This window comes from Silene latifolia, chromosome 7 (assembly GCF_048544455.1).
Source record: "Silene latifolia isolate original U9 population chromosome 7, ASM4854445v1, whole genome shotgun sequence".
NCBI lineage: Eukaryota > Viridiplantae > Streptophyta > Magnoliopsida > Caryophyllales > Caryophyllaceae > Silene > Silene latifolia.
Genome location: NC_133532.1, coordinates 66,397,974 through 66,418,377, shown reverse-complemented (window position 1 = coordinate 66,418,377; position 20,404 = coordinate 66,397,974).

Sequence of the window (20,404 nt, the reverse complement as noted above, 5' to 3'; positions counted from 1 at the left end):
CGTCTCAGCTTCCACCTCTGTCACAGCCTCTATTTTTGCTAGCACTGCTGCTAGCCCTTCTTCCTCTGTGTCGGGTCTCTACTGCTTCTTCTGTTGCAGCTTCAGCTAGTACTTTAGGTACGGTGACCACCCCTGCTGCGTGGTCACCCGCAGTCACAGCTGCTTACCGGGCGGCTCTAGTACCTCGCCCCATCGAAGGACAGGCTTCTACTTCAGGTTCTAGAGGCCGGGGTCGTGCACGAGCTACACCTGCTGCCGGCCGTTCTGCTGGCCGTGTTACCATCCGAGGGGACGAGTCCCTCGACTCGCACCCCGACTACCCCCAGGTAATTTTTGTTAACGGTATTCATCGCACTAGATTTTATCGTTTAGTACACTGTGACTTTCTCCCGACTCGCTTTTTATGCCGTTCGTCACTTGAGAGGCTTGGTATCTACGAGCCGGTGTGTGAGATTTTGAGGGGTACGGGGATGGCTGGACTTGTGACCATGAGTGCCCACACCTTCAGGGAGCTGGCCCTTGATTTCTTCAGCTCCTTTACCTTCTCCTTCGGGGCACACAACGATGCCCCTACTTGTGCTTCTATGTCTTTCTGGTTTTTCAACCAGAATTTTTCTTTGACTTTGGAGGAGTTTGGTACTCGACTTGGCCTTTCCTTTACGGGCGCCACTGCTGCCCCTAGGAAGGTCCTCCGTCAGCTTTGGTGGAATTTGGCACAGACTACCTACGAGGAGCGACGTCTCGCTCAGGTGCACCTTCCCCCTGCCCGTTACTTCCTGCGACTGATGGGAAGTATTATTTTTGGTCGTAGGGAGCCAAACAACGTGACTAACACCGAGCTTTCTATTCTGGGCGGGTACCTGAACATTGACAGCGAGGGCCCCTTTGCCCTCAACATTGCTTACTTGACCGCCCAGTACTTCCTGTCTCAGGGGGAGAAGACCACAGGCACCATTGTCTGTGGTGGCATAGCCACCTTCCTTGCCCGTTCTCTTCTCTCTGCTTTACCTCGTGACTTACCGTACATACTGGGAGATAGGTTCTTGGACCTAGCATCTATGTTGTCCATGACTTGGCTGACTGCTGACTACCGGACTTGGAAGATTAGTGGTTCCTTGTCCGTAGACCTTCCTTGCACCACCCTTCCTCGCCTCGTCCCCCTGCCCACTGTTAGGGGCAGGTTACCACCACCGTTACCCATGTACCACCTACCGCTCCGACCCCTTACTACCTGGCCCGCTTCTAGGAAGCGGCGTCGAGCTGAGACCGGAGAGGGATCCTCACCTTCCACGGGTGGCCAGACTTCCACGGCCACTCCTACCCCGATTTCTACTCCTACTCCTACTCCTACGCCCGACCAGGCACAGCCGGTTCTTCCGGCTAATTTTGTTTCTCCTCCACCCTTTCAGGCGTCTGCGGTTATGGACCAAGGGCGCTGTGATGGTTTGTTGCTTGATATTGTAGAGAGACATGCTCGTATGGAGAGGGACATAGCTCTTGCTTTTTTCCCTCTGTACGAGTATCACATGAGGCGACACCGTCCCCTTGCAGAGAGTTGGCCATACCCGTCCTTCTACCGGCACCGAGCTGAGGGGTACCCTGAGTCAGCTAGTGAGGAGGAGGAGGAGGAGGAGGAGGAGGAGGAGGAGGACGCAGCAACAACGGCAGCGAGAGCTCAGGCTGAGCAGAGCAGGAGGAGGACCCGGACTTCACAGTGACGGTGGAGGACGTGACAGAGGAGGCTGACGAGTAGCTACTGGTCTACGCACTTCCCCAGTTTTCAGGCTGGTTTGGGGAAGTTCGTGTTTTGTATGTATATTCTCGCTCTTTTATTTTCTTTTGTCTCCTATTTATTTTACTGTTTTCATTCATTTATTGGTTTTATATTCCCGTTCCCCCGTATATATCTGCTGGTGTATGCTGGAGGACAACGAGGGCGTTTTTCGTTTTGGTTTGGGGAGGGTAATGCATCCTTTTGAGTCTGCATTTGCATTTGTTTTGCATTCACATTTCTATTTTCAGCTTGCATCGTATTTATTTATTTCATAAAATCATAAAATCCAAAAAATTAGAAAAACTTTAAAAAATTAATAAAATATTCACGTTTATTTTGCATATAGGTTGAGTCGGAACGGTCGATTTTCGTGATGATATTGCACTTTAACTTGTCATTTTACTTGAGCCTTGCACTTTCATTGATGGTTCTTAGCTGAGTCTTACGCATAATCTACGAGTTTTTGTTCAAATATAGCTGACTCTTTAGACTTGACCTGATAAATTGGCAACCTACTTACAATTTCTGAGATTTAGAGCCTTATAACTGGTGACATTCACGACCGGTTTACATAAGAATTGAGAGTAGTACTCCTTGCATAGCATGTTCATCATTTTTGCATTTTTCTGACATTCGATTTCTTGTCAAATGCATACATTCGGCTTTGTGGTCGATGTCACATGCAGGGAGGTGCTTGCAAATTTTCCCTTTTCTAAAATTTTTAACCCATTTAGCTCCAATTAAGCCAAATTTATCCTTTTTGACCCATTAGCTACAACCAAAACTGAGCCTGCCCAGTCAAGCTAGTTTAGTATGTCTTTTGTGGTATGTCTTTTCGTCTGCGAGTTTGGCCGTATATGTTGATTGGAGTTGGTGGAAATGAAGGGAGGATGAGAAAAAAATTGAAAAAGAAAAAGAAAGGGAAAAACATGAAGAAAGAAAAAAGAAAATAGAAGAAAAAGAAAATGAAAAAAGTGGATTCACGTGTGCTCAGAGAAGAAAAAGAAGGAAAGTTTGGAAAATTTATTTGATTTGTATTGATTGTTTAATTAAGACGGTATTAAAAAAGGGAAGTTTGTGACCGTCTCACTCCTCTGTTCTTATTCATATATTAGAGATGGTGTATTTGGATGGTAAGTTGTGTGCAAAATGAAGGGCACTTGTGTTTATTTTTCAGTCGGTTGAGGTTCGGACGGTCTTATATGGTACTGTTTAGGAACTAGCTTGGCGCTTTTACCTCCACATTTCCATAATTTATTTTGCGTTTTCTCACCTGAACCTCACTTTCCCATATCATTTGTAAGCCCTCGGCTGTGACGGACATTGTTGGTTGGAATGTGTGCATTAGTACTCGAATCGTCTTTCATTTTTGTTGCATGCATGCTGTGTAGGTCGCAGTTTAGGTGAGTGACTGTTTCTCTCTCTTTTACATAATAATTCACCCTTTGCTTCATGAGAGAAGAGTGACCACGTGAGAGTCCGATTTTGTTGGTCTTGCAAGGTCGATAGGTCAGCTTTATTTCTGAACATCTTATAACTCGTTTGTGTATTGACTGCTGTAGCTGTAACTGTTGATTTCTGTTGCATTAAATTGGTTCAAGTAGTCAAGTTATAGCTAGCTCTGAGTTTTCATTTCCATTCCATTAGTTAGCATTTAGTTTACTCGAGGACAAGTAAAGGTTCGGTTTGGGGAGATTTGATACGTGCATTTTATATAGTCGTTTTAGCCTTATTTTGCACGTATTTCTATATGCTTTTGTACCGTTTTGTATCGCATTATGCCCCGAATTGGCTACATTGGTTCGTTTTGTCTATTTTGCAGGGATGAACCTGAAAGTAGTGGAATCGTACCCTTTTCGTCCTGTTTTGCATGCATTTTGAGGAGACGGGAACTTTAGAGCGAGAGCACTGCATTGGGATTTGTGAAGGAATGGTCAACAAAGCCGTCGGCAACGAGTTGAAGCTGATTTTGGAGGAAGAACCCTCGATCGAATGGTTTTCTTGGTTGATCGAGTGGTTTCACAAGCTGAGGAGGTCAATCGAGTACTTTATTGTACTCAATCGAAATGTTGGATATCAGGTTTCCTTGATCGAGTAACATTTCTGCTCGATCGAGTGTTTTATATGCTGAAGTCCTCGATCGGGTTGTCTCAAACTACTCGATCGAGAGGATTAGAAGTTTCACGGGCCTTAATTAACCCGTGTTGCTTATTTTAGTTATGGACTTTGTTATTTTCTATTTAAGCGTGGATTAATTAGGTCATTAGCATTTTTTAATTACGTTTAACACTTCTGAATGCCACTTTACTCTTTAATATTTCCCTTAAACTTTTCTACTGTAACTTTGCTTTGGGATTATTTTGCTCGGATCTTGTTGTTCTTTACGCCGGAATTCTTGCTATTGTAATCTCTTTCTCCTTTTGATCTTAATTTCATCACTTATTGCTTTAATTCTCTTGTTCTATTCTCTTAATTTCTGCCCTAATTTGTTTATGCAATTTTATTATTGTTTCATCATGCCTTATATTAGTTATTTCATTATTATTAATATTGACAACATTAATAGCATGAGTAGCTAAATTCATTCATGTTGGGATTTGGAGATATATGGTAGAAATGTGACGATGTAACGAATAGGCTGTTGGAATATGTGTCCTCCGACAATAATGCGATCACAAATGTCGATTATGATGATCACATGTTTAAATCTCATTTTAAGAATAAATGTGGGATGTAATAATTTTACAGTCAACTGGTCCAAACATATCGGTAATGATTGGCTGACTAGAGTTTGACATTACTGTCGTGCGACGGTGGTGATCAGTTGATCCCCTTAGGTCATACCTATAGGAAAATACTCTTAATTGATTATTTAATTAATCGTATGCCGATACGAGTTAATTAAATTGCTTAAAATTGACGGATGATTTTGTGAGTAAAATTATCGTGTCTTATTGTAATTCGATTATATTAGATACGGTCTAAGTAATTGAATTGTTTTATTACTTAGATAAAATTATTGTTTACGAAACAATTTGGAATTGAAATTGAATGAATAATTTATTATAAATACAAGACGTTGTAATTTATAATTTGATAAACCGTTTTGGTACAAGTATTTACGAATTACTAGTCGATTTTGTAAATGACATATTTTATGAGTATGTTGATTTTTAATATGTTAAAAATACATTACAAATTCACATGTCAAGTAACATGTCACATATGTCACAATTTGACAAATGACAAAATAAAATGGATTCTCCATTTTATGAATGTACCGAAAATAAGGGTGGGAGTATATAGTTTATATTGTGTTGTTTATATTTAAATGGAGACACAATAATAACCCTAGGTTGTAGGCATGCAAGGCTAAACATCTTGAGAAAAACAAACCTATAACTAGGGTTGCATGCCTAGTCTCTTGTGAAGAGCAAAAATGAAAAATATTGGGCAACCTACCCAAGGCCTTTTTTCGGCCAAAACAAAAGAAAAGAGAAGGAGTTTTCTCTTTGATAATTATTTCATTCAAAAATCTATAATTTCTAGCGTAAGAAAGATATAGACAAAAAATCTCTACTATTTGTGAAAATCCTAGAGAAATAAAACTCACTAATCTCTTCTCCTCTTAACCGAAGTAGAGGACAACAAATTAATATTTTGTGTCAAAATTTTAAGTAAGACTAATCCGAAATCTCAAGATTCTAAACTTGAATCTTGTTCATCCATTGTAGGAAAGCTCAAGAACTAACAAGAAGGAGATCTTGTTGGTGCCCATAAAACCGAAATCATATAGTAAGAACAATGATTTCTTCTCTTATCTTATTTATGTTTGCATGCATAAAATCTAGAATTTATTTTATGACTAAATATATTGATTCATATATGAATATGTATATTAATGAGATTAATGATTTCTAACAAGTGGAATCAGAGCCTTGGGTTGTTTGCATGCAAATCGGTTATTGTTTTTTCGAGTTATATGATTAACAAACAAAACTTATAAATTTGTGTTTATTATGAAATATCACGAGGTCCTAAAATTTATTTAGGATTTTTTTGTTTATTTATGGATTTTATTGTTCATTTTATATAATAATAGCATTAAAATGTGATTTTTATGATAAAAATGTCATTTTTGGACTAAAAATAGCTAAACTTCGTTTTTTCCAGTGGTTTTTGGATATGTTTTCACATGTATTATCTATTGATGACCTGTAAAGTTTAATAATAAAATGAGTTGTTATGCTCGAAATATGGATTTTTCAAGTTAAAATCGCATTTAAATGGAAAAATAGGTTGATATGGGTTATATTTCGAATCTGGTCATAGGAATTTAGTATGTTATCACATGTAATTTTAAAATATGTGTGTAAAATAATTGGCTATAATTAAGTCTTTATGCATGATTTATGAATTTGTGATGAAAAATCACATAAATAGTGACTTTAATTAGTAAAAATTGCTAAAACATACTTCATGACTAAGGAAAAACGTCACATGTTGCATTTTATCATATATTTCAGATCTAAAAGTGAAAAGTTGATAAAAATATTTTTTTTTCATATTTTTGTGGTAATAATTGATAAATCCGATAAACCGCAACATTGTTTTTCCTCGATAAATTTTCGAAATTTTAAACCTATGTTTTTTGAATATTATGAGTGTCATGGTATTTTTTCTAGAATGTTCATGAGTTTAAAATTTTGAATTTTTAATTTATTTGAAATTTTTATGATTTAATTTGAAGTTTATGACATTATTTTGTATTTTAAGTCCATTTATGAACAATATTAAGAAATATAAGTTAATTATTGTCAATATGTTAGTGGAGACTAATTTTGAGTCCTAAGTTGGTTAGGATAATTAACTTATACATAAATATGAATTTTATGTAATTATTGTGATTATAAAAGGGTTAAATCATGCAAATCCGTAAAAACCGATTAATATACGATATTGGCTCCTTAAAGGTGATTTAGCATAAAATTTGGCATGTTCATACATATTATAATGCTGCATTTTATTTATGATTGTCATAATTTTAATTTTATGAAATTTATAATGTAATTTTACTTAGTATGGCCTTAATTTTAATTGGTATTACCCGAAATGTATGGGAATATCGATTTGGTTGTAATTTATTATGATCTCGTATCACCGTTTTGTAATTTAATAGATTTATTTTATTTTAATTACAAATGTATAATAGGAAATTATGTAATTTATTATTTATTTATTTTTTCCGGAGTACCTTGAAAACGGTGCCACTCAAGAAGGCGATCCATTAAAGAAAGTATTGCCTTGAAATGCGTGCCAAGACCGAAGTTTAAGGGACCAAAGGAGTTGGTTTCCGATTTTGTAATAGTTTATTAGATTTACTATTCTAGGAAGGCCATACTAGGATTTAATTTATGCTTTGCATTTTATTTATATGTTGCATGCATCGCTAAATCGCCATAACTAAAACATGCATCATCATTTTAAATCGAGTTTATCGACCGTGTCAATTACAATGATCGTAGTTCACCGCTTTAGTTCACTTAAAACGTGATATATAATAAATTGAGATGACCTCTCGCTAAAATAAAAAATTGAGACTTAGCCTTACCAAAAAGTAGAAACCATGAAAACCTATTTCGTGAGGGAGTGCACTCGGCTTTACCGGGGTACAAACCTTGTTACGTAGGGGAAGTGGGTGATAAAGGTCTACCCACCGAATTTATAAAGATGAGGGTTGTATTCGGCTTTACTGATGCGCAAATTGATGTAAATTTGGATCATGGACACATTTATTCGAAATTTGGGTTGAACTCAACGAAAGTATTCTCGACGGTTGCCGGATGTGTTTCGGGCTAAAGATAAATATTAATATAATTTTATCGACCAAGAGTTCTAAAAGTAGAATCTATTAAAGAGTTAATCCACCGAGTTATATTGATGAGGGTTGTTTTCGGCTTTACCGATGCCCAAGTTAATATGAATTTGAATCTTGGAATCATTTATCATAGTTGGGTAGAGGTCACTATGTAAATGCTTTACTTGTTATTTACAAGTATTAGTAAAACGATAAATGTTAAGTTTTCCACTATTCCGTTATCATATTGTTCTATTTCTTTACCACAATTCATGTACGATATCATTTCGATTTGATTCAAATCTCGATTATAACATCGTACCTAAAGACAAAACTTGAATTTTTCTTCTAAAACTCGTGTTATCCATTGGAAGGATCTCTTGTGAAGAGTATAGATTAAAGTTATTCATTATCAAACAGGCTTTTTGATTCTTGACTAACACATCTACTTACAATGGATTGTTTTTCATATACATAATTGATTTAAGTACCTTGAAACGATAAATTGTTTTGGTAACTAGATTTTTTAGAAATCGTAATTGACCAAGATAACGCAACCACTTCAATGAAAATTTTAAGACTAAAACGATTGAATTGAAGAGTAGTCTTCATAAGATTCAATTTTGCTTCTCTAAGTAAAGATTCTTTGAAATGAGTGGGAGCATTCTCTTAAACCGTTAAGAATAGGACGAGGTTCAAGAAGTAAAGATTAGAATGGAATTGACAAGACAAAGGTAAAAGTAAAGACTAAACCTATCAATTCCAATCGATATAGTTTCCTTTTGGAAGTGTTGGACACTAGAAATGAAACTACCCCAAATTATTGAACAATAAGCAAATTAGTTGTGGGACATCTAATGAGACTTTCTTCTACAAATGTTTATTTGATTAATATAAATTTTGCTAGTACTACTTCGTCAATATTAGAAACCAATGGTGGTTTTCATCATTATGTTTGATACATAGGATGATTAGAATATGATGACTAGAAACAATGATGTCGAGAGATAAAGTCATTGTGTACTCAATCTAGTTTTGGGTTTATTGTCGACCTTAATTATGACTATTAAGTGAATAAACTCTAAATAAGAATATAAACTTGTTAAGATACAAAAGAGGTTTCACTTTTGTGACCCTATACACCATGAGTTGATGTATGGCTAGCCCATTATCAAGGTGATTATATTCTAAAACAAACTAGAATAATATATCATATAGATGATGCAAGACTCAAATTGGTAACCCAAGATTAAACATTAAATTCTGGAATGATGAACGCAAAGAGTTATCGAGTACTCTTGAAACCATTAGATTGTTAATCTTATGGTATATGCGTATCTTGTATTCAAGGCAAGATGCCTCGTGCCTTTTGGTTGAAAAGGAGATCGAGGTTGTAAATCATTGATCCAAAATAGGTTGATCATTTTCTTTTACCAACGCTTTAAGTTGACGCTAATGTGTTCACTTAATAAGGTAAATAGAGAAATCTTTGAAGAAGTTCAAAGAGTTCAAGGAATCACGATTTAGTCGTGATGAGATTATTAAAGTGAAGACTTTGATATAAGCCAAATAAAATGTGATATAGTATCACAAGTTAATCTCTCTTAACACACATTATGGGACAATGTGTGGTTGGATAAGAAATCAAATGCTATTCAATATGGTTTGGACTTCAATCAAGTTACTTTGAGTTACTTGATCATTTTGGGGATTTTATCATTTTGTCTAAATTATTTTTCCGCTAAATATAAAAATGAATCATATGAGATATGAAATGGTAGGGTACCATGTTTGTAAGTTTTCAAAAGAAACAAATGCTCATTTTTCCTTACTATAATTACGAGTACGACGGGATTGTGGCTCGTAAAGCTGTCTTTCTAGAATACAAGTTTATTTCTAGAAGACAGAGTGGGAGAAATTATTCGAGAGCCACAAAGAATGTTATATCGCAAGAAACTGGTCTTTCTTGGCTACATGAAGACGTTTTGTGTAAGACGTTGTTTCTTCAAAACCTAGGAGGTTAAATTCATCTCTTGTTGAAGATGATGAATTCATACTACTTTTAAGAAATTAAAGTGCTTATAACTTACAAAGAAATCGTTTGATTCAAGTTGATTACTTCTAGAAAGTAATGAACATATGACTTGCATGAGAATGTTTAAGTCACAACTCAATACAAGGCTTAGAGCCATGAAAATCCGAAATAAAAGGCTTGATTAGTGACAAAGGGTTTTGCACTAATAAAGAGACATTTCAAAGCTTGATTGGTAGCAAAGGGTTTTGCACTAGTTGAGAAGCATAAGTCTAAGGATTGTAGTTCATTATGATGAGATATATAGCAAGTAAATCCAAAAACCAACTTCTTCAATTAGAAGGAATGTATTCAATACATGTCTTGAGTTTTTTAGATTCTTGTCATCCTAAGTTAATGTGAAACTTAGGAGAGGGTCTTAAGTAGGACATCAATGAGTTGGAATCAACATTTTGATCATGTGATGAAACTTTTCTCAATAAGTTGAAAAGTTATGTTTATACATGAAGATTAGTGGGAGTTACGGAAATTTTAATTAGTCTAATATATGGATGTCATATTGATAATTGGGAATGATTTAAGACTTTTGGAGTATTATAATACATCTTAATATCTGGATTTATGGAGATAAATCCACATGATATTAGCGTCAAATTAGAAGTCTTATGTTGATAAGATTCATGACTAGTTCAATCAAGTTGAACATATTTGATTGATTCCATTTGCTTCCGCTGTCGGATCAATTAAATGAGTAATGATGTATAACACTTCATATACTTTGAGTATGATGAATTGTTTCAAAATCGAATTTAAGTAATCTTTACCAAGTAAGCCATAAAGATTACCCTTAAGTGCTTGCAGAAGCATTAAGGAAGTAAAGCAAAGTGTTTATGATGCAATTTTGTGTAAGGGTGTTACACAAATGACAATTGACAATTGAGATTGCGCATGGTTTCCGACAAAACCATAATCAAAATACATCAGGATGGTTAAGATACCATTGTGGCTATGTTATTTAAGAAATAGATTTTCTAGAATCGTTCTAGGCAATAAAAACAATGAGGAATATTTACAACGGAAATTGAGTACACTTGCAATCATGAGATGTGCAAGAAGGATGAGTCCCGCACACTGTGAAAACAGTGGGAGCTATTCTAAGGCTAGAGGGCCTATGTCTTGATTGGATCTCGACACGTACTCAGAAAGTTTTGTAATTAAAATGTATACATTACAAGGAAAACGAGTGTGTAGTAAGGTTAAGTAAGGTACAAGAAGTTGATAAAACCTACTAACCAAAGCCTTCTCATAGGCTTAACATGATGAGTCATGTCATTTCAATTAAATTGAGATGAACAACTGCATTCAAGATAAAACTGGATTATAGAATATGAAGTAGTAATCAGGCATTGACTATTCATATGTGATAATCGCATTTGTCGTTCGAGTTTTACTTTAAAACTCTTTTATTTAACTTTGTTACATCCAAACGGGTTGTATGACGATATTGAACCCCGTTAAAGTGAACCCGGATTAACATAGTATTCGCCCATAGTCACTTGTATGAGGTGACGTCTCGAAGTGACTAGAGTGTGATGCGATTGATGGTAAATTCAGTGTCATACAGTCATGTGAGATGACTAGTCGATCACATAGGCAGACTGTTAGGAACACTTTGTCGGGCCTTATGACCGCTTATAGAGTTCTGGCAAATTTATATAGCCTGGTCGTGGCGAGAGCTACTATAGTATTCTAGTGAGTCGATTCTTTTTACTAAAGACTATTCGCCTAAGGTGGTACAGTTACAGATTAACTTTGATTTATGTTACTACGACCTTCGTAAATGGGGTCAAATGGGCATATTTTAGGTTATGATAGTTGTGGCTAGTCGAAGGGAATAAGTGCGATAGGAATTGTCCACCCCTTGTCAAGGTTATAACAATATCTTTGGGCCACTCGAGGAGTAATGAACTGGAAATGCGTGGCCACGCTCGGAAGGTATCTATGGTAGATAATTCTGGTCAATCAGTTATTCTCCAGATCGAGGAAACCACTCTCGATATGATCACTTGCAAGTACGACCTGAAAGACACCTTGCATTGAGTGAGAGATAGTAATAAGACAAGAGAATTGGTGACGCACACTTGTCGAGGACAAGTGGGAGATTGTTGGAATATGTGTCCTCCGACAATAATGCGATCACAACTGTCGATCATGATGATCACATATTTAAATCTCATTTTAAGCATACATATGGGATGTAATAATTTTACAGTCAACTGGTCCACATATATCGGTAATGATTGGCTGACTAGAGTTTGACATTACTGTCGTGCGACGGTGGTGATCAGTTGATCCCCTTAGGTCATACCTATAGGGAAATACTCTTAATTGATTATTTAATTAATCGTATGCCGATACGAGTTAATTAAATTGCTTAAAATTGACGGATGATTTTGTGAGTAAAATTATCGTGTCTTATTGTAATTCGATTATATTAGATACGGTCTAAGTAATTGAATTGTTTTATTACTTAGATAAAATTATTGTTTACGAAACAATTTGGAATTGAAATTGAATGAATAATTTATTATAAATACAAGACGTTGTAATTTATAATTTGTTAAACCGTCTTGGTACAAGTAATTACGAATTACTAGTCGGTTTTGTAAATGACATATTTTATGAGTATGTTGATTTTTAATATGTTCAAAATACATTACAATTTCACATGTCAAGTAACATGTCACATATGTCACAATTTGACAAATGACAAAATAAAATGGATTCTCTATATTATAAATGTACCGAAAATAAGGGTGGGAGTATATAGTTTATATTGTGTTGTTTATATTTAAATGAAGACACAATCATAACCCTAGGTTGTAGGCATGCAAGGCTAAACATCTTGAGAAGAACAAACCTATAACTAGGGTTGCATGCCTAGTCTCTTGTGAAGAGCAAAAATGAAAAATATTGGGCAACCTACCCAAGGCCTTTTTTCAGCCAAAACAAAAGAAAAGAGAAGGAGTTTTCTCTTTAATGATTATTTCATTCAAAAATCTATAATTTCTAGAGTAAGAAAGATATAGACAAAAACTCTCTACTATTTGTGAAAATCCTAGAGAAATAAAACTCACTAATCTCTTCTCCTCTTAACCGAAATAGAGGACAACAAATTAATATTTTGTGTCAAAATTTTAAGTAAGACTAATCCTAATACTAGATCATATTATTTTAGTCTTTAAGAGGTTTGCTTGGGTATATGCTTTTGGGAGAGATTCTAAACTTGAATGTTGTTCATCCATTGTTGGAAAGCTCAAGAACTAATAAGAAGGAGATCTTGTTGGTGCCCATAAAACCGATATCATATAGTAAGAACAATGATTTCTTCTCTTATCTTATTTATGTTTGCATGCATAAGATCTAGAATTTATTTTATGAATAAATATATTTATTCATATATGAATATGTAAATTAATGAGATTAATAATTTCTAACATAGGCTAGATGACTTATTTGTGAGAATCTGTACCCATGGCAAATTAATTATAATACCGACTTAGTTGAGTGCACGCTTCTAAGTTACCCTTTAATCTGGTTAAATTTATTCCTGGATCGGAAGATTGGACTAAATAGACCTGCTATGAACAGTAGACTATCCTAATGAGGACGGAAGTTAAGTTAGTGGAAATCTAGGATAGAAAGTGGACCGGAAGGACCTTTCAACATCCGTCTCACAGTAATTATCTGGACTATTTGCAGTTGAGTCATTAGACTCCCGTAGTGAACCGAAATCCTGACATGTTCTCTCTTTATTGATCACTCCTATTCACATTTTCTACATTTTTCCTGCTCTTTCTTTACTACTCTTTCCTTTAAGCCTTTGTAGTTCAGAAAACCAATTTCAAACCCCCATTTATGACTAAATAGACGGACCTTTAACAGATATCTTGCCTCCCTGTGGAGATTGATCCGACTTCCCTAGCTATATTAGTTAGTGCCAGTTGGTTATTTTTGGTAGGTAGACGACTAGCCTGTCATAGCTCAATGGCCTTTTCGAGCTCGACTGCTACTCGGTCCTTGACTGAGACGGTGGTCGCTGCTGCCACCACCGTCTCCACACCCGTTAGTAGTACCACTGCTGCTGCTCCCGTGTTCCTTGTCACTACAGCTGGTACTGTCGTTACTGCTGCTAGCTTCGTCTCAGCTTCCACCTCCATCACAGCTTCTGTTTTGGTTAGCACTGCTGCTAGCTCTTCTTCCTCTGTGTCGGTTTCTACTGCTTCTTCTGTTGCAGCTACAGCTAGTACCTCAGGTACGGTGACCACCCCTGCTGCGTGGTCACCCGCAGTCACAGCTACTTACAGGGCGGCTCTAGTACCTCGTCCCATCGGAGGACGGGCTTATACTTCAGGTTCTAGAGGTCGGGGTCGTGCACGAGCTACACCTACTGCTGGCCGTTCAGCTGGACGTGTTACCATCCGAGGGGATGATTCGCTCGACTCGCACCCCGACTACCCCCAGGTAATCTTTGTTAACGGTATTCATCGCACTAGATTTTATGCTTTGCTTGACTGTGACTTTATTCCTACTCGTTTTTTGTGCCGTTCGTCACTTGAGAGGCTTGGTTTTACGAGCCGGTTTGTGAGATTTTGAGGGGTACGGGGATGGATGGACTTGTGACCATGAGTGCCCACACCTTCAAGGAGCTAACCCTTCAGTTCTTCAGCTCCTTTACCTTCTCCTCTAGGGCACACGACGCTACCCCCACTTGTGCTTCTGTGTCTTTCCGGTTGTTTAACCGGACCTTTTCTTTGACTTTAGAGGAGTTTGGTACTCGACTTGGACTTTCATTTACGGGCGCCACTGCCGCCCCTAGGAAGGTCATCCGTCAGTTATGGCGGACTTTGGCACAAACTACCTACGAGGAGCGAAAGCTCGCTCAGGTCCACCTCCCCCCTGCCCGGTACTTCCTACGTTTGATGGGAGGTACTATTTTCGGTCGTAAGGAGCCAAACAACGTGACTAACACCGAGCTTTATATTCTGGACGGGTACCTGAACATTGATAGTGAGGGCCCCTTTGTCCTCAACATTGCTTACCTAGCCGCCCAGTACTTTCAGTCTGTAGGGGAGAAGACCACGGGCACCACTGTCTGCGGTGGCATAGCCACCTTTCTTGCCCTTTCTTTCTTCCCTGCCTTCCCTCGTGACTTACCGTACATAGTTGGAGGTAGGTACCTGGACCTACCATCTATGTTGTCCATGACTTGGCTGACTTCAGACTACCGGACTTGGAAGATTAGTGGTTCCTTGTCCGAGGACCTTCCTTGCACCACCCTACCTCGCCTCGTCCCTTTGCCCACTGTTGCACGGGGCATTTTACCATCACCGTTACCCATGTACCACCTACCGCTCCGACCACCTACTACCATGTCCGCTTCTAGGAAGCGGCGCCGACCTGAGACCGGAGAGGGATCCACACCTTCTACGGGTGGCCAGACTTCCACGGCCACTCCTACCCCGATCCTTACTCCTACTCCTGCGCCCGACCAGGCACAGCCGGTTTTTCCGGCTAATTTTGTTTCTCCTCCACCGTTTGAGGCGTCTGCAGTCATGGACCAAGGGCGCCGTGACAGTTTGTTGCTTGAGATTGCAGAGAGACAGGCTCGTATGGAGAGGGACATAGCTCTTACTTTGTTCCCTTTGTCCAAGTATCACATAAGGCGACACCGTCTCATTCCAGAGGGTTGGCCTCACCCGTCCTTCTACCGGTACCCAGCTGAGGGGTACCCTAAGTCAGCTAGTGAGGAGGAGGACGAGGAGGAGGACCCAGCAGCGGCGGCAGCGAGAGCTCAGGCTGAGCAGAGAAGAAGGAGAGAGCACAAGGAGGACCCGGACTTACTGTGACGGTGGAGGACGTGACAGAGGAGGCCGACGAGTAGCTACTGGTCTACTCACTGCCCCCGTTTTCAGGCTGGTTTGGGGAAATTCGTGTTTTGTATGTACATTCTCGTTCTTTTATTTTCTTTTGTCTCCTTTTTTCTTTTGTCTCCTTTTTATTTTATTGTTTTCATTCATTTATTGGTTGTATATTCCCGCTCCCTCGTATATATCTGCTGGTGTATGCTGGAGGACAAAGAGGGAGTTGTGCGTTTTGGTTTGGGGAGGGTATTGCATCCTTTGAGTCTGCATTTGCATTTGTTTTGCATTCACATTTCTATTTTCAGCTTGCATTGTATTTATTTATTTCATAAAATCATAAAATCCCAAAAAATTAGAAAATTCAAAAAAATTAATAAAATATTCACGTTTATTTTTGCATATAGGTTGAGTCGGAATGGTTGATTTCTGTGATCATACTACACTTTAACTTGTCATTTTACTTGAGCCTTGCACTTTCATTGACGGTTATTAGCTCAGTCTTACGCATAATCTACGAGTTTTTGTTCAAATTTAGCTGACCATGTAGACTTGACCTGATAAATTGGCAACCTACTTTACAATTTCTGAGATTTAGAGCCTTATAACTGGTGACATTCATGACCGGTTTATATAGGAATTGAGAGTAGTACTCCTTGCATAGCATGTTCATCATTTTTGCACTTTTATGACATTCGATTTCTTGTCAAATGCATACATTCGGGTTTGTGGTCGGTGTCACATGCAGGGAGGTGCTTACAAATTTCTCTTTTCTTACATTTTTCACCCATTTAGCTCCACTTAAGCCAAATTTAGCCTTTTTGACCCATTAGCTACATCCAAAACTGAGCCTGCCTAGTCAAGCTAGTTTAGAATGTCTTTTGTGGAATGTTTTTCCGTCTACAAGTTTGGCCCGTGTGTATATTGATTGGAGTTGGTGGAGAATGAAGGAAGGGAGGATGAAAAAAAAGAAATTGAAAAAAAGGGAATGAAAAACGTGAATGAAGAGAAAAGAAAAGAAAAAGAAAAAAAATTGAAAAAAAACTGGATTCCCGTGTAAGTCAGGAAGAAAAAAAAAAGTGAAAAATTTATTTGATTTGTATTGATTGTTTAATTAAGACGGTATTAAAAAAAGGGAAGTTTGTGACCGTCTCACTCCTTTGTTCCTATTAATACATCTCTTAAGGAGATAGTGTATTTGGATGGTGAGTTGTGTGCCAAATGAAGGGCACTTGTGTTTATTTTTCAGTCAGTTGAGATTCGGACGGTCTTTTATGGTCCTGTTTAAGAACTAGCTTGGCGCTTTTACCTCCACATTTCCATTATTTATTTTGCCCTTTCTCACCTGAACCTCACTTTCCTATACTATTTTTAAGCCCTCGGCTGTGACGGACATTGTTGGTTGGAATGTGTGCATTAGTACTCGAATCGTCTTTCATTTTTGTTGCGTGCATGCTATGTAGGTCGCAGTTTAGGTGAGTGACTGTTTCTCTCTCTCTCTCTGTTTTACATAATAATTCACCCTTTGCTTCATGAGAGAAGAGTGACCACGTGAGAGTCCAATTTGTTGGTCTTGCAAGGTCGATAGGTCAGCCTTATTTCTGGACATCCTATAACTCGTTTGCGTATTGACTGCTGTAGCTGTAACTGTTGATTTCTGTTGCATTAAATTGGTTCAAGTAGACAAGTTATAGCTAGCTCTGAGTTTTCATTTCTGTTCCATTAGTTGCATTTAGTTTACTCGAGGACGAGTAAAGGTTCGGTTTGGGGAGATTTGATACGTACATTTTATATAGTCTTTTTAGCCTTATTTTGCACGTATTTCTATGCACTTTTGCACCGTTTTATATTGCATTATGCCCTGATATGGCTACTTTGGTTCGTTGATCGATTAACATTTTTACTCGATCGAAAGGATCTTATGTTGAAGTCCACGATCGAGTGGTTCTAAACTACTCGATCGAGAGGATTGGAGTTTTCACGGGCCTTAATTAACCCGTGTTGCTTATTTTAGTTATGGACTTTGTATTTTCTATTTAAGCATCGTGTGATTAGGTCATTAGCACTTCTTTTTATCTCTTAATACTTTTTTACGCCACTCTGACTCTTAATCTTTCCCTAACCTTTTCTACTGTAAACTTTGCTTTTGGGTTATTTTGCTTGGATCTCGTTGTTCTTTACGCCGAAATTCTTGTTATTGTAATCCTTCTCTCCTTCTAATCTTAATCTTGCTTTTATTTACTTTAATTCCTTTGTTCTCTCTTCTTTAATTTCTGCCCTAAGTTTTATTTATGCAATTTTATTATTATTTCATCGTGTATAATGTTAATTATTTCATCATTATTAATATTGATAACATTAACGATATGAGTAGCTAAATTCATTCATGTTGGGATTAAGGGATCTATGGTAAAATTATGACGATGTAGCGAATATGCTAGATGACTTAATTGTGAGAATCTGTACCCATGGCAATTTAATTATAATACCGACTTAGTTGAGTGCACGCTTCTAAGTTACCCTTTAATCTGGTTAAATTTATTCCTGGATCGGAAGATTGGACTAAATAGACCTGCTATGAACAGTAGACTACCCTGACGATGACGGAAGTTAAGTTAGTGGAAATCTAGGATAGAAAGTGGACCGGAAGGACCTTTCCAGTATCCATCTCACAGTAATTTATCTAGACTATTTTCAGTTGAGTCATTAGACTACCGTATTGAGCCGAAATCCAGACATGTTCGTTCCCTCTTTATTGATCACTCTTATTCACATTTTCTGCCTTTTTATTGCTCTTCTTTACCACTCCTTCCCTTAATCTTAATTAGTTTAGTAAACCAATTTCAACCCCCCATTTTGTGACCAAATAGACGGACCTCTAACAGATATCTTGGCTCCCTGTGGAGATCGACCCGACTTCCCTAGCTATATTAGTTAGTGCCAGTTGGTTATTTTTGGTAGGTACACGACTAGCCTGTCAATTTGCTTAATTAGTGATCTTCATCAAGACAAATTGACTAAGCTAAAATGATCTTGTCATAATTTTTGTTGACCGCCGCAACTGGATACGTGCGAGTGGCATGTCCACAAGAAGTATAAATTTTTTTTGAATACAATAAGAGGGAAGAATCGCAAAAATAACTAGAAATAATACGAGGCAAAACTACCCCTAAAAGGTCTTCGCGTAAGATTGATCGAAGAGGAGGAGTAAGAACATCTAGATAGGTGATGCTTGTAGTCAAAATGATACTTTGATTCGCTAGCCAATCGGTAGCCCGATTAGGTTTTTTCTAGACATGTTGCACTTGGACGCTCCAATTATCATCACAAATCAACTCCTTGCATCGCTGGAAATTTGGCGTAACCCATTGCTTACCAATTTGTCATTTGAAATTAGATTAACACATGGCTCATATCCATATGAACTAGGAGACGCCTTATACGAAGAACCTTTTCTTTTTCGAGACCGACGAGCAAGGCTAGTAATTCAGCCCTGATCAAAGAGCAATAACCACAAGAGAAAAAATAAGCAGATAAGAAATTACCAGTATCATCCCTAATAATCCTTCCGCAACCTGCTCGACCCGGATTGCCCTTAGAAGAATTGTCAGTATTTAGGAGAAACCAATCATGAGGAGGAGCTTGTCAAAGGCAGCTTTTCGAGACCAATCGTGTCAGTATTCAAGAGCGAGAACTTGTCAAAGGCAGCTTTAGAGTTCTCGAATCGAAGCTGTAAAAATTGAAGCATATAAATGGGATTATTTGTCTCTCTCCCAAAGACAACGTTATTCCTTCATCTCTAAAACCACCAACAAGTGATAGCGAATTTCATAACAAATCAAACGAAGTTAAGGAGATGATGTTACTAGCATTATTTGATATCCAGTCCAAAAATTGGATCGAAAAGAAAGACGGACAAGTAACAAGATCACCAACCAAGTTCCATATTGCACAAGAAGTGGAACAATGACACAGAAGATGGCCAGTACTCTCCTTGGCAACGAGACAACGGGGACAAAGAGGGTCATCAGACAGATTCCGTCGCACCCTATTCACATTACACATTAACCTACCATGGGCTGACAACCTAATGAACTATCTAATACGTTGTTGAATGGGAAGTTTCCAAATAACACGTCATTGAGTTGGATTATGTTCTGGTAAGGGGTCTGGTGCTTTGATGAAATTCAAAGCCGAATTGATAGAAACTTTCCCATGAGAAGTACCGTTCCAGAAAAGTGCATACTCAAGACTTAGGTACAGCGACGGCGAGAGAGAGAGAGCAAGAGGCAATTTGCAGGAGACTCTTATTTGGTAAATAACTCGCAAATAAGTCCCACTTCCAACTCAATTCTTCGTCCCTCATATGGCTTACCGTAGTCCCTAGCATAGTATCCCAAATATCAGCTATGGCCATGTCGGAAAGACATCCTCCCTCGACCCAAGAGTGGTCCCAAAATAATGTTGTACGCCCATTACCCACGACATAGCTGATGCCCTCGCGAATGACATTATCTTGAGCTGATATACCGGCCCAGACATTCGATATATTAGGTTTAGGCTTAAAAATATCGACATCATACCTTCCATTGCATTATTTGGCGTGGAGAACCCTAACCCATAAGTTATGTACATTTATAACTTCTTAATATAGCTCTTTTTTTTTATAAAGTGCATTTATATGTGTATGACTAAAAGGATCTATTTATGTGAGTGCGAAGTGCAACCGAGTTAAGAAATTCGGGTCTGGCTTTTGTATGCGCTCATGAATGGATATGGAGACATGACCTTTATAGTGTTGGAAATAACATTTAGAGTAG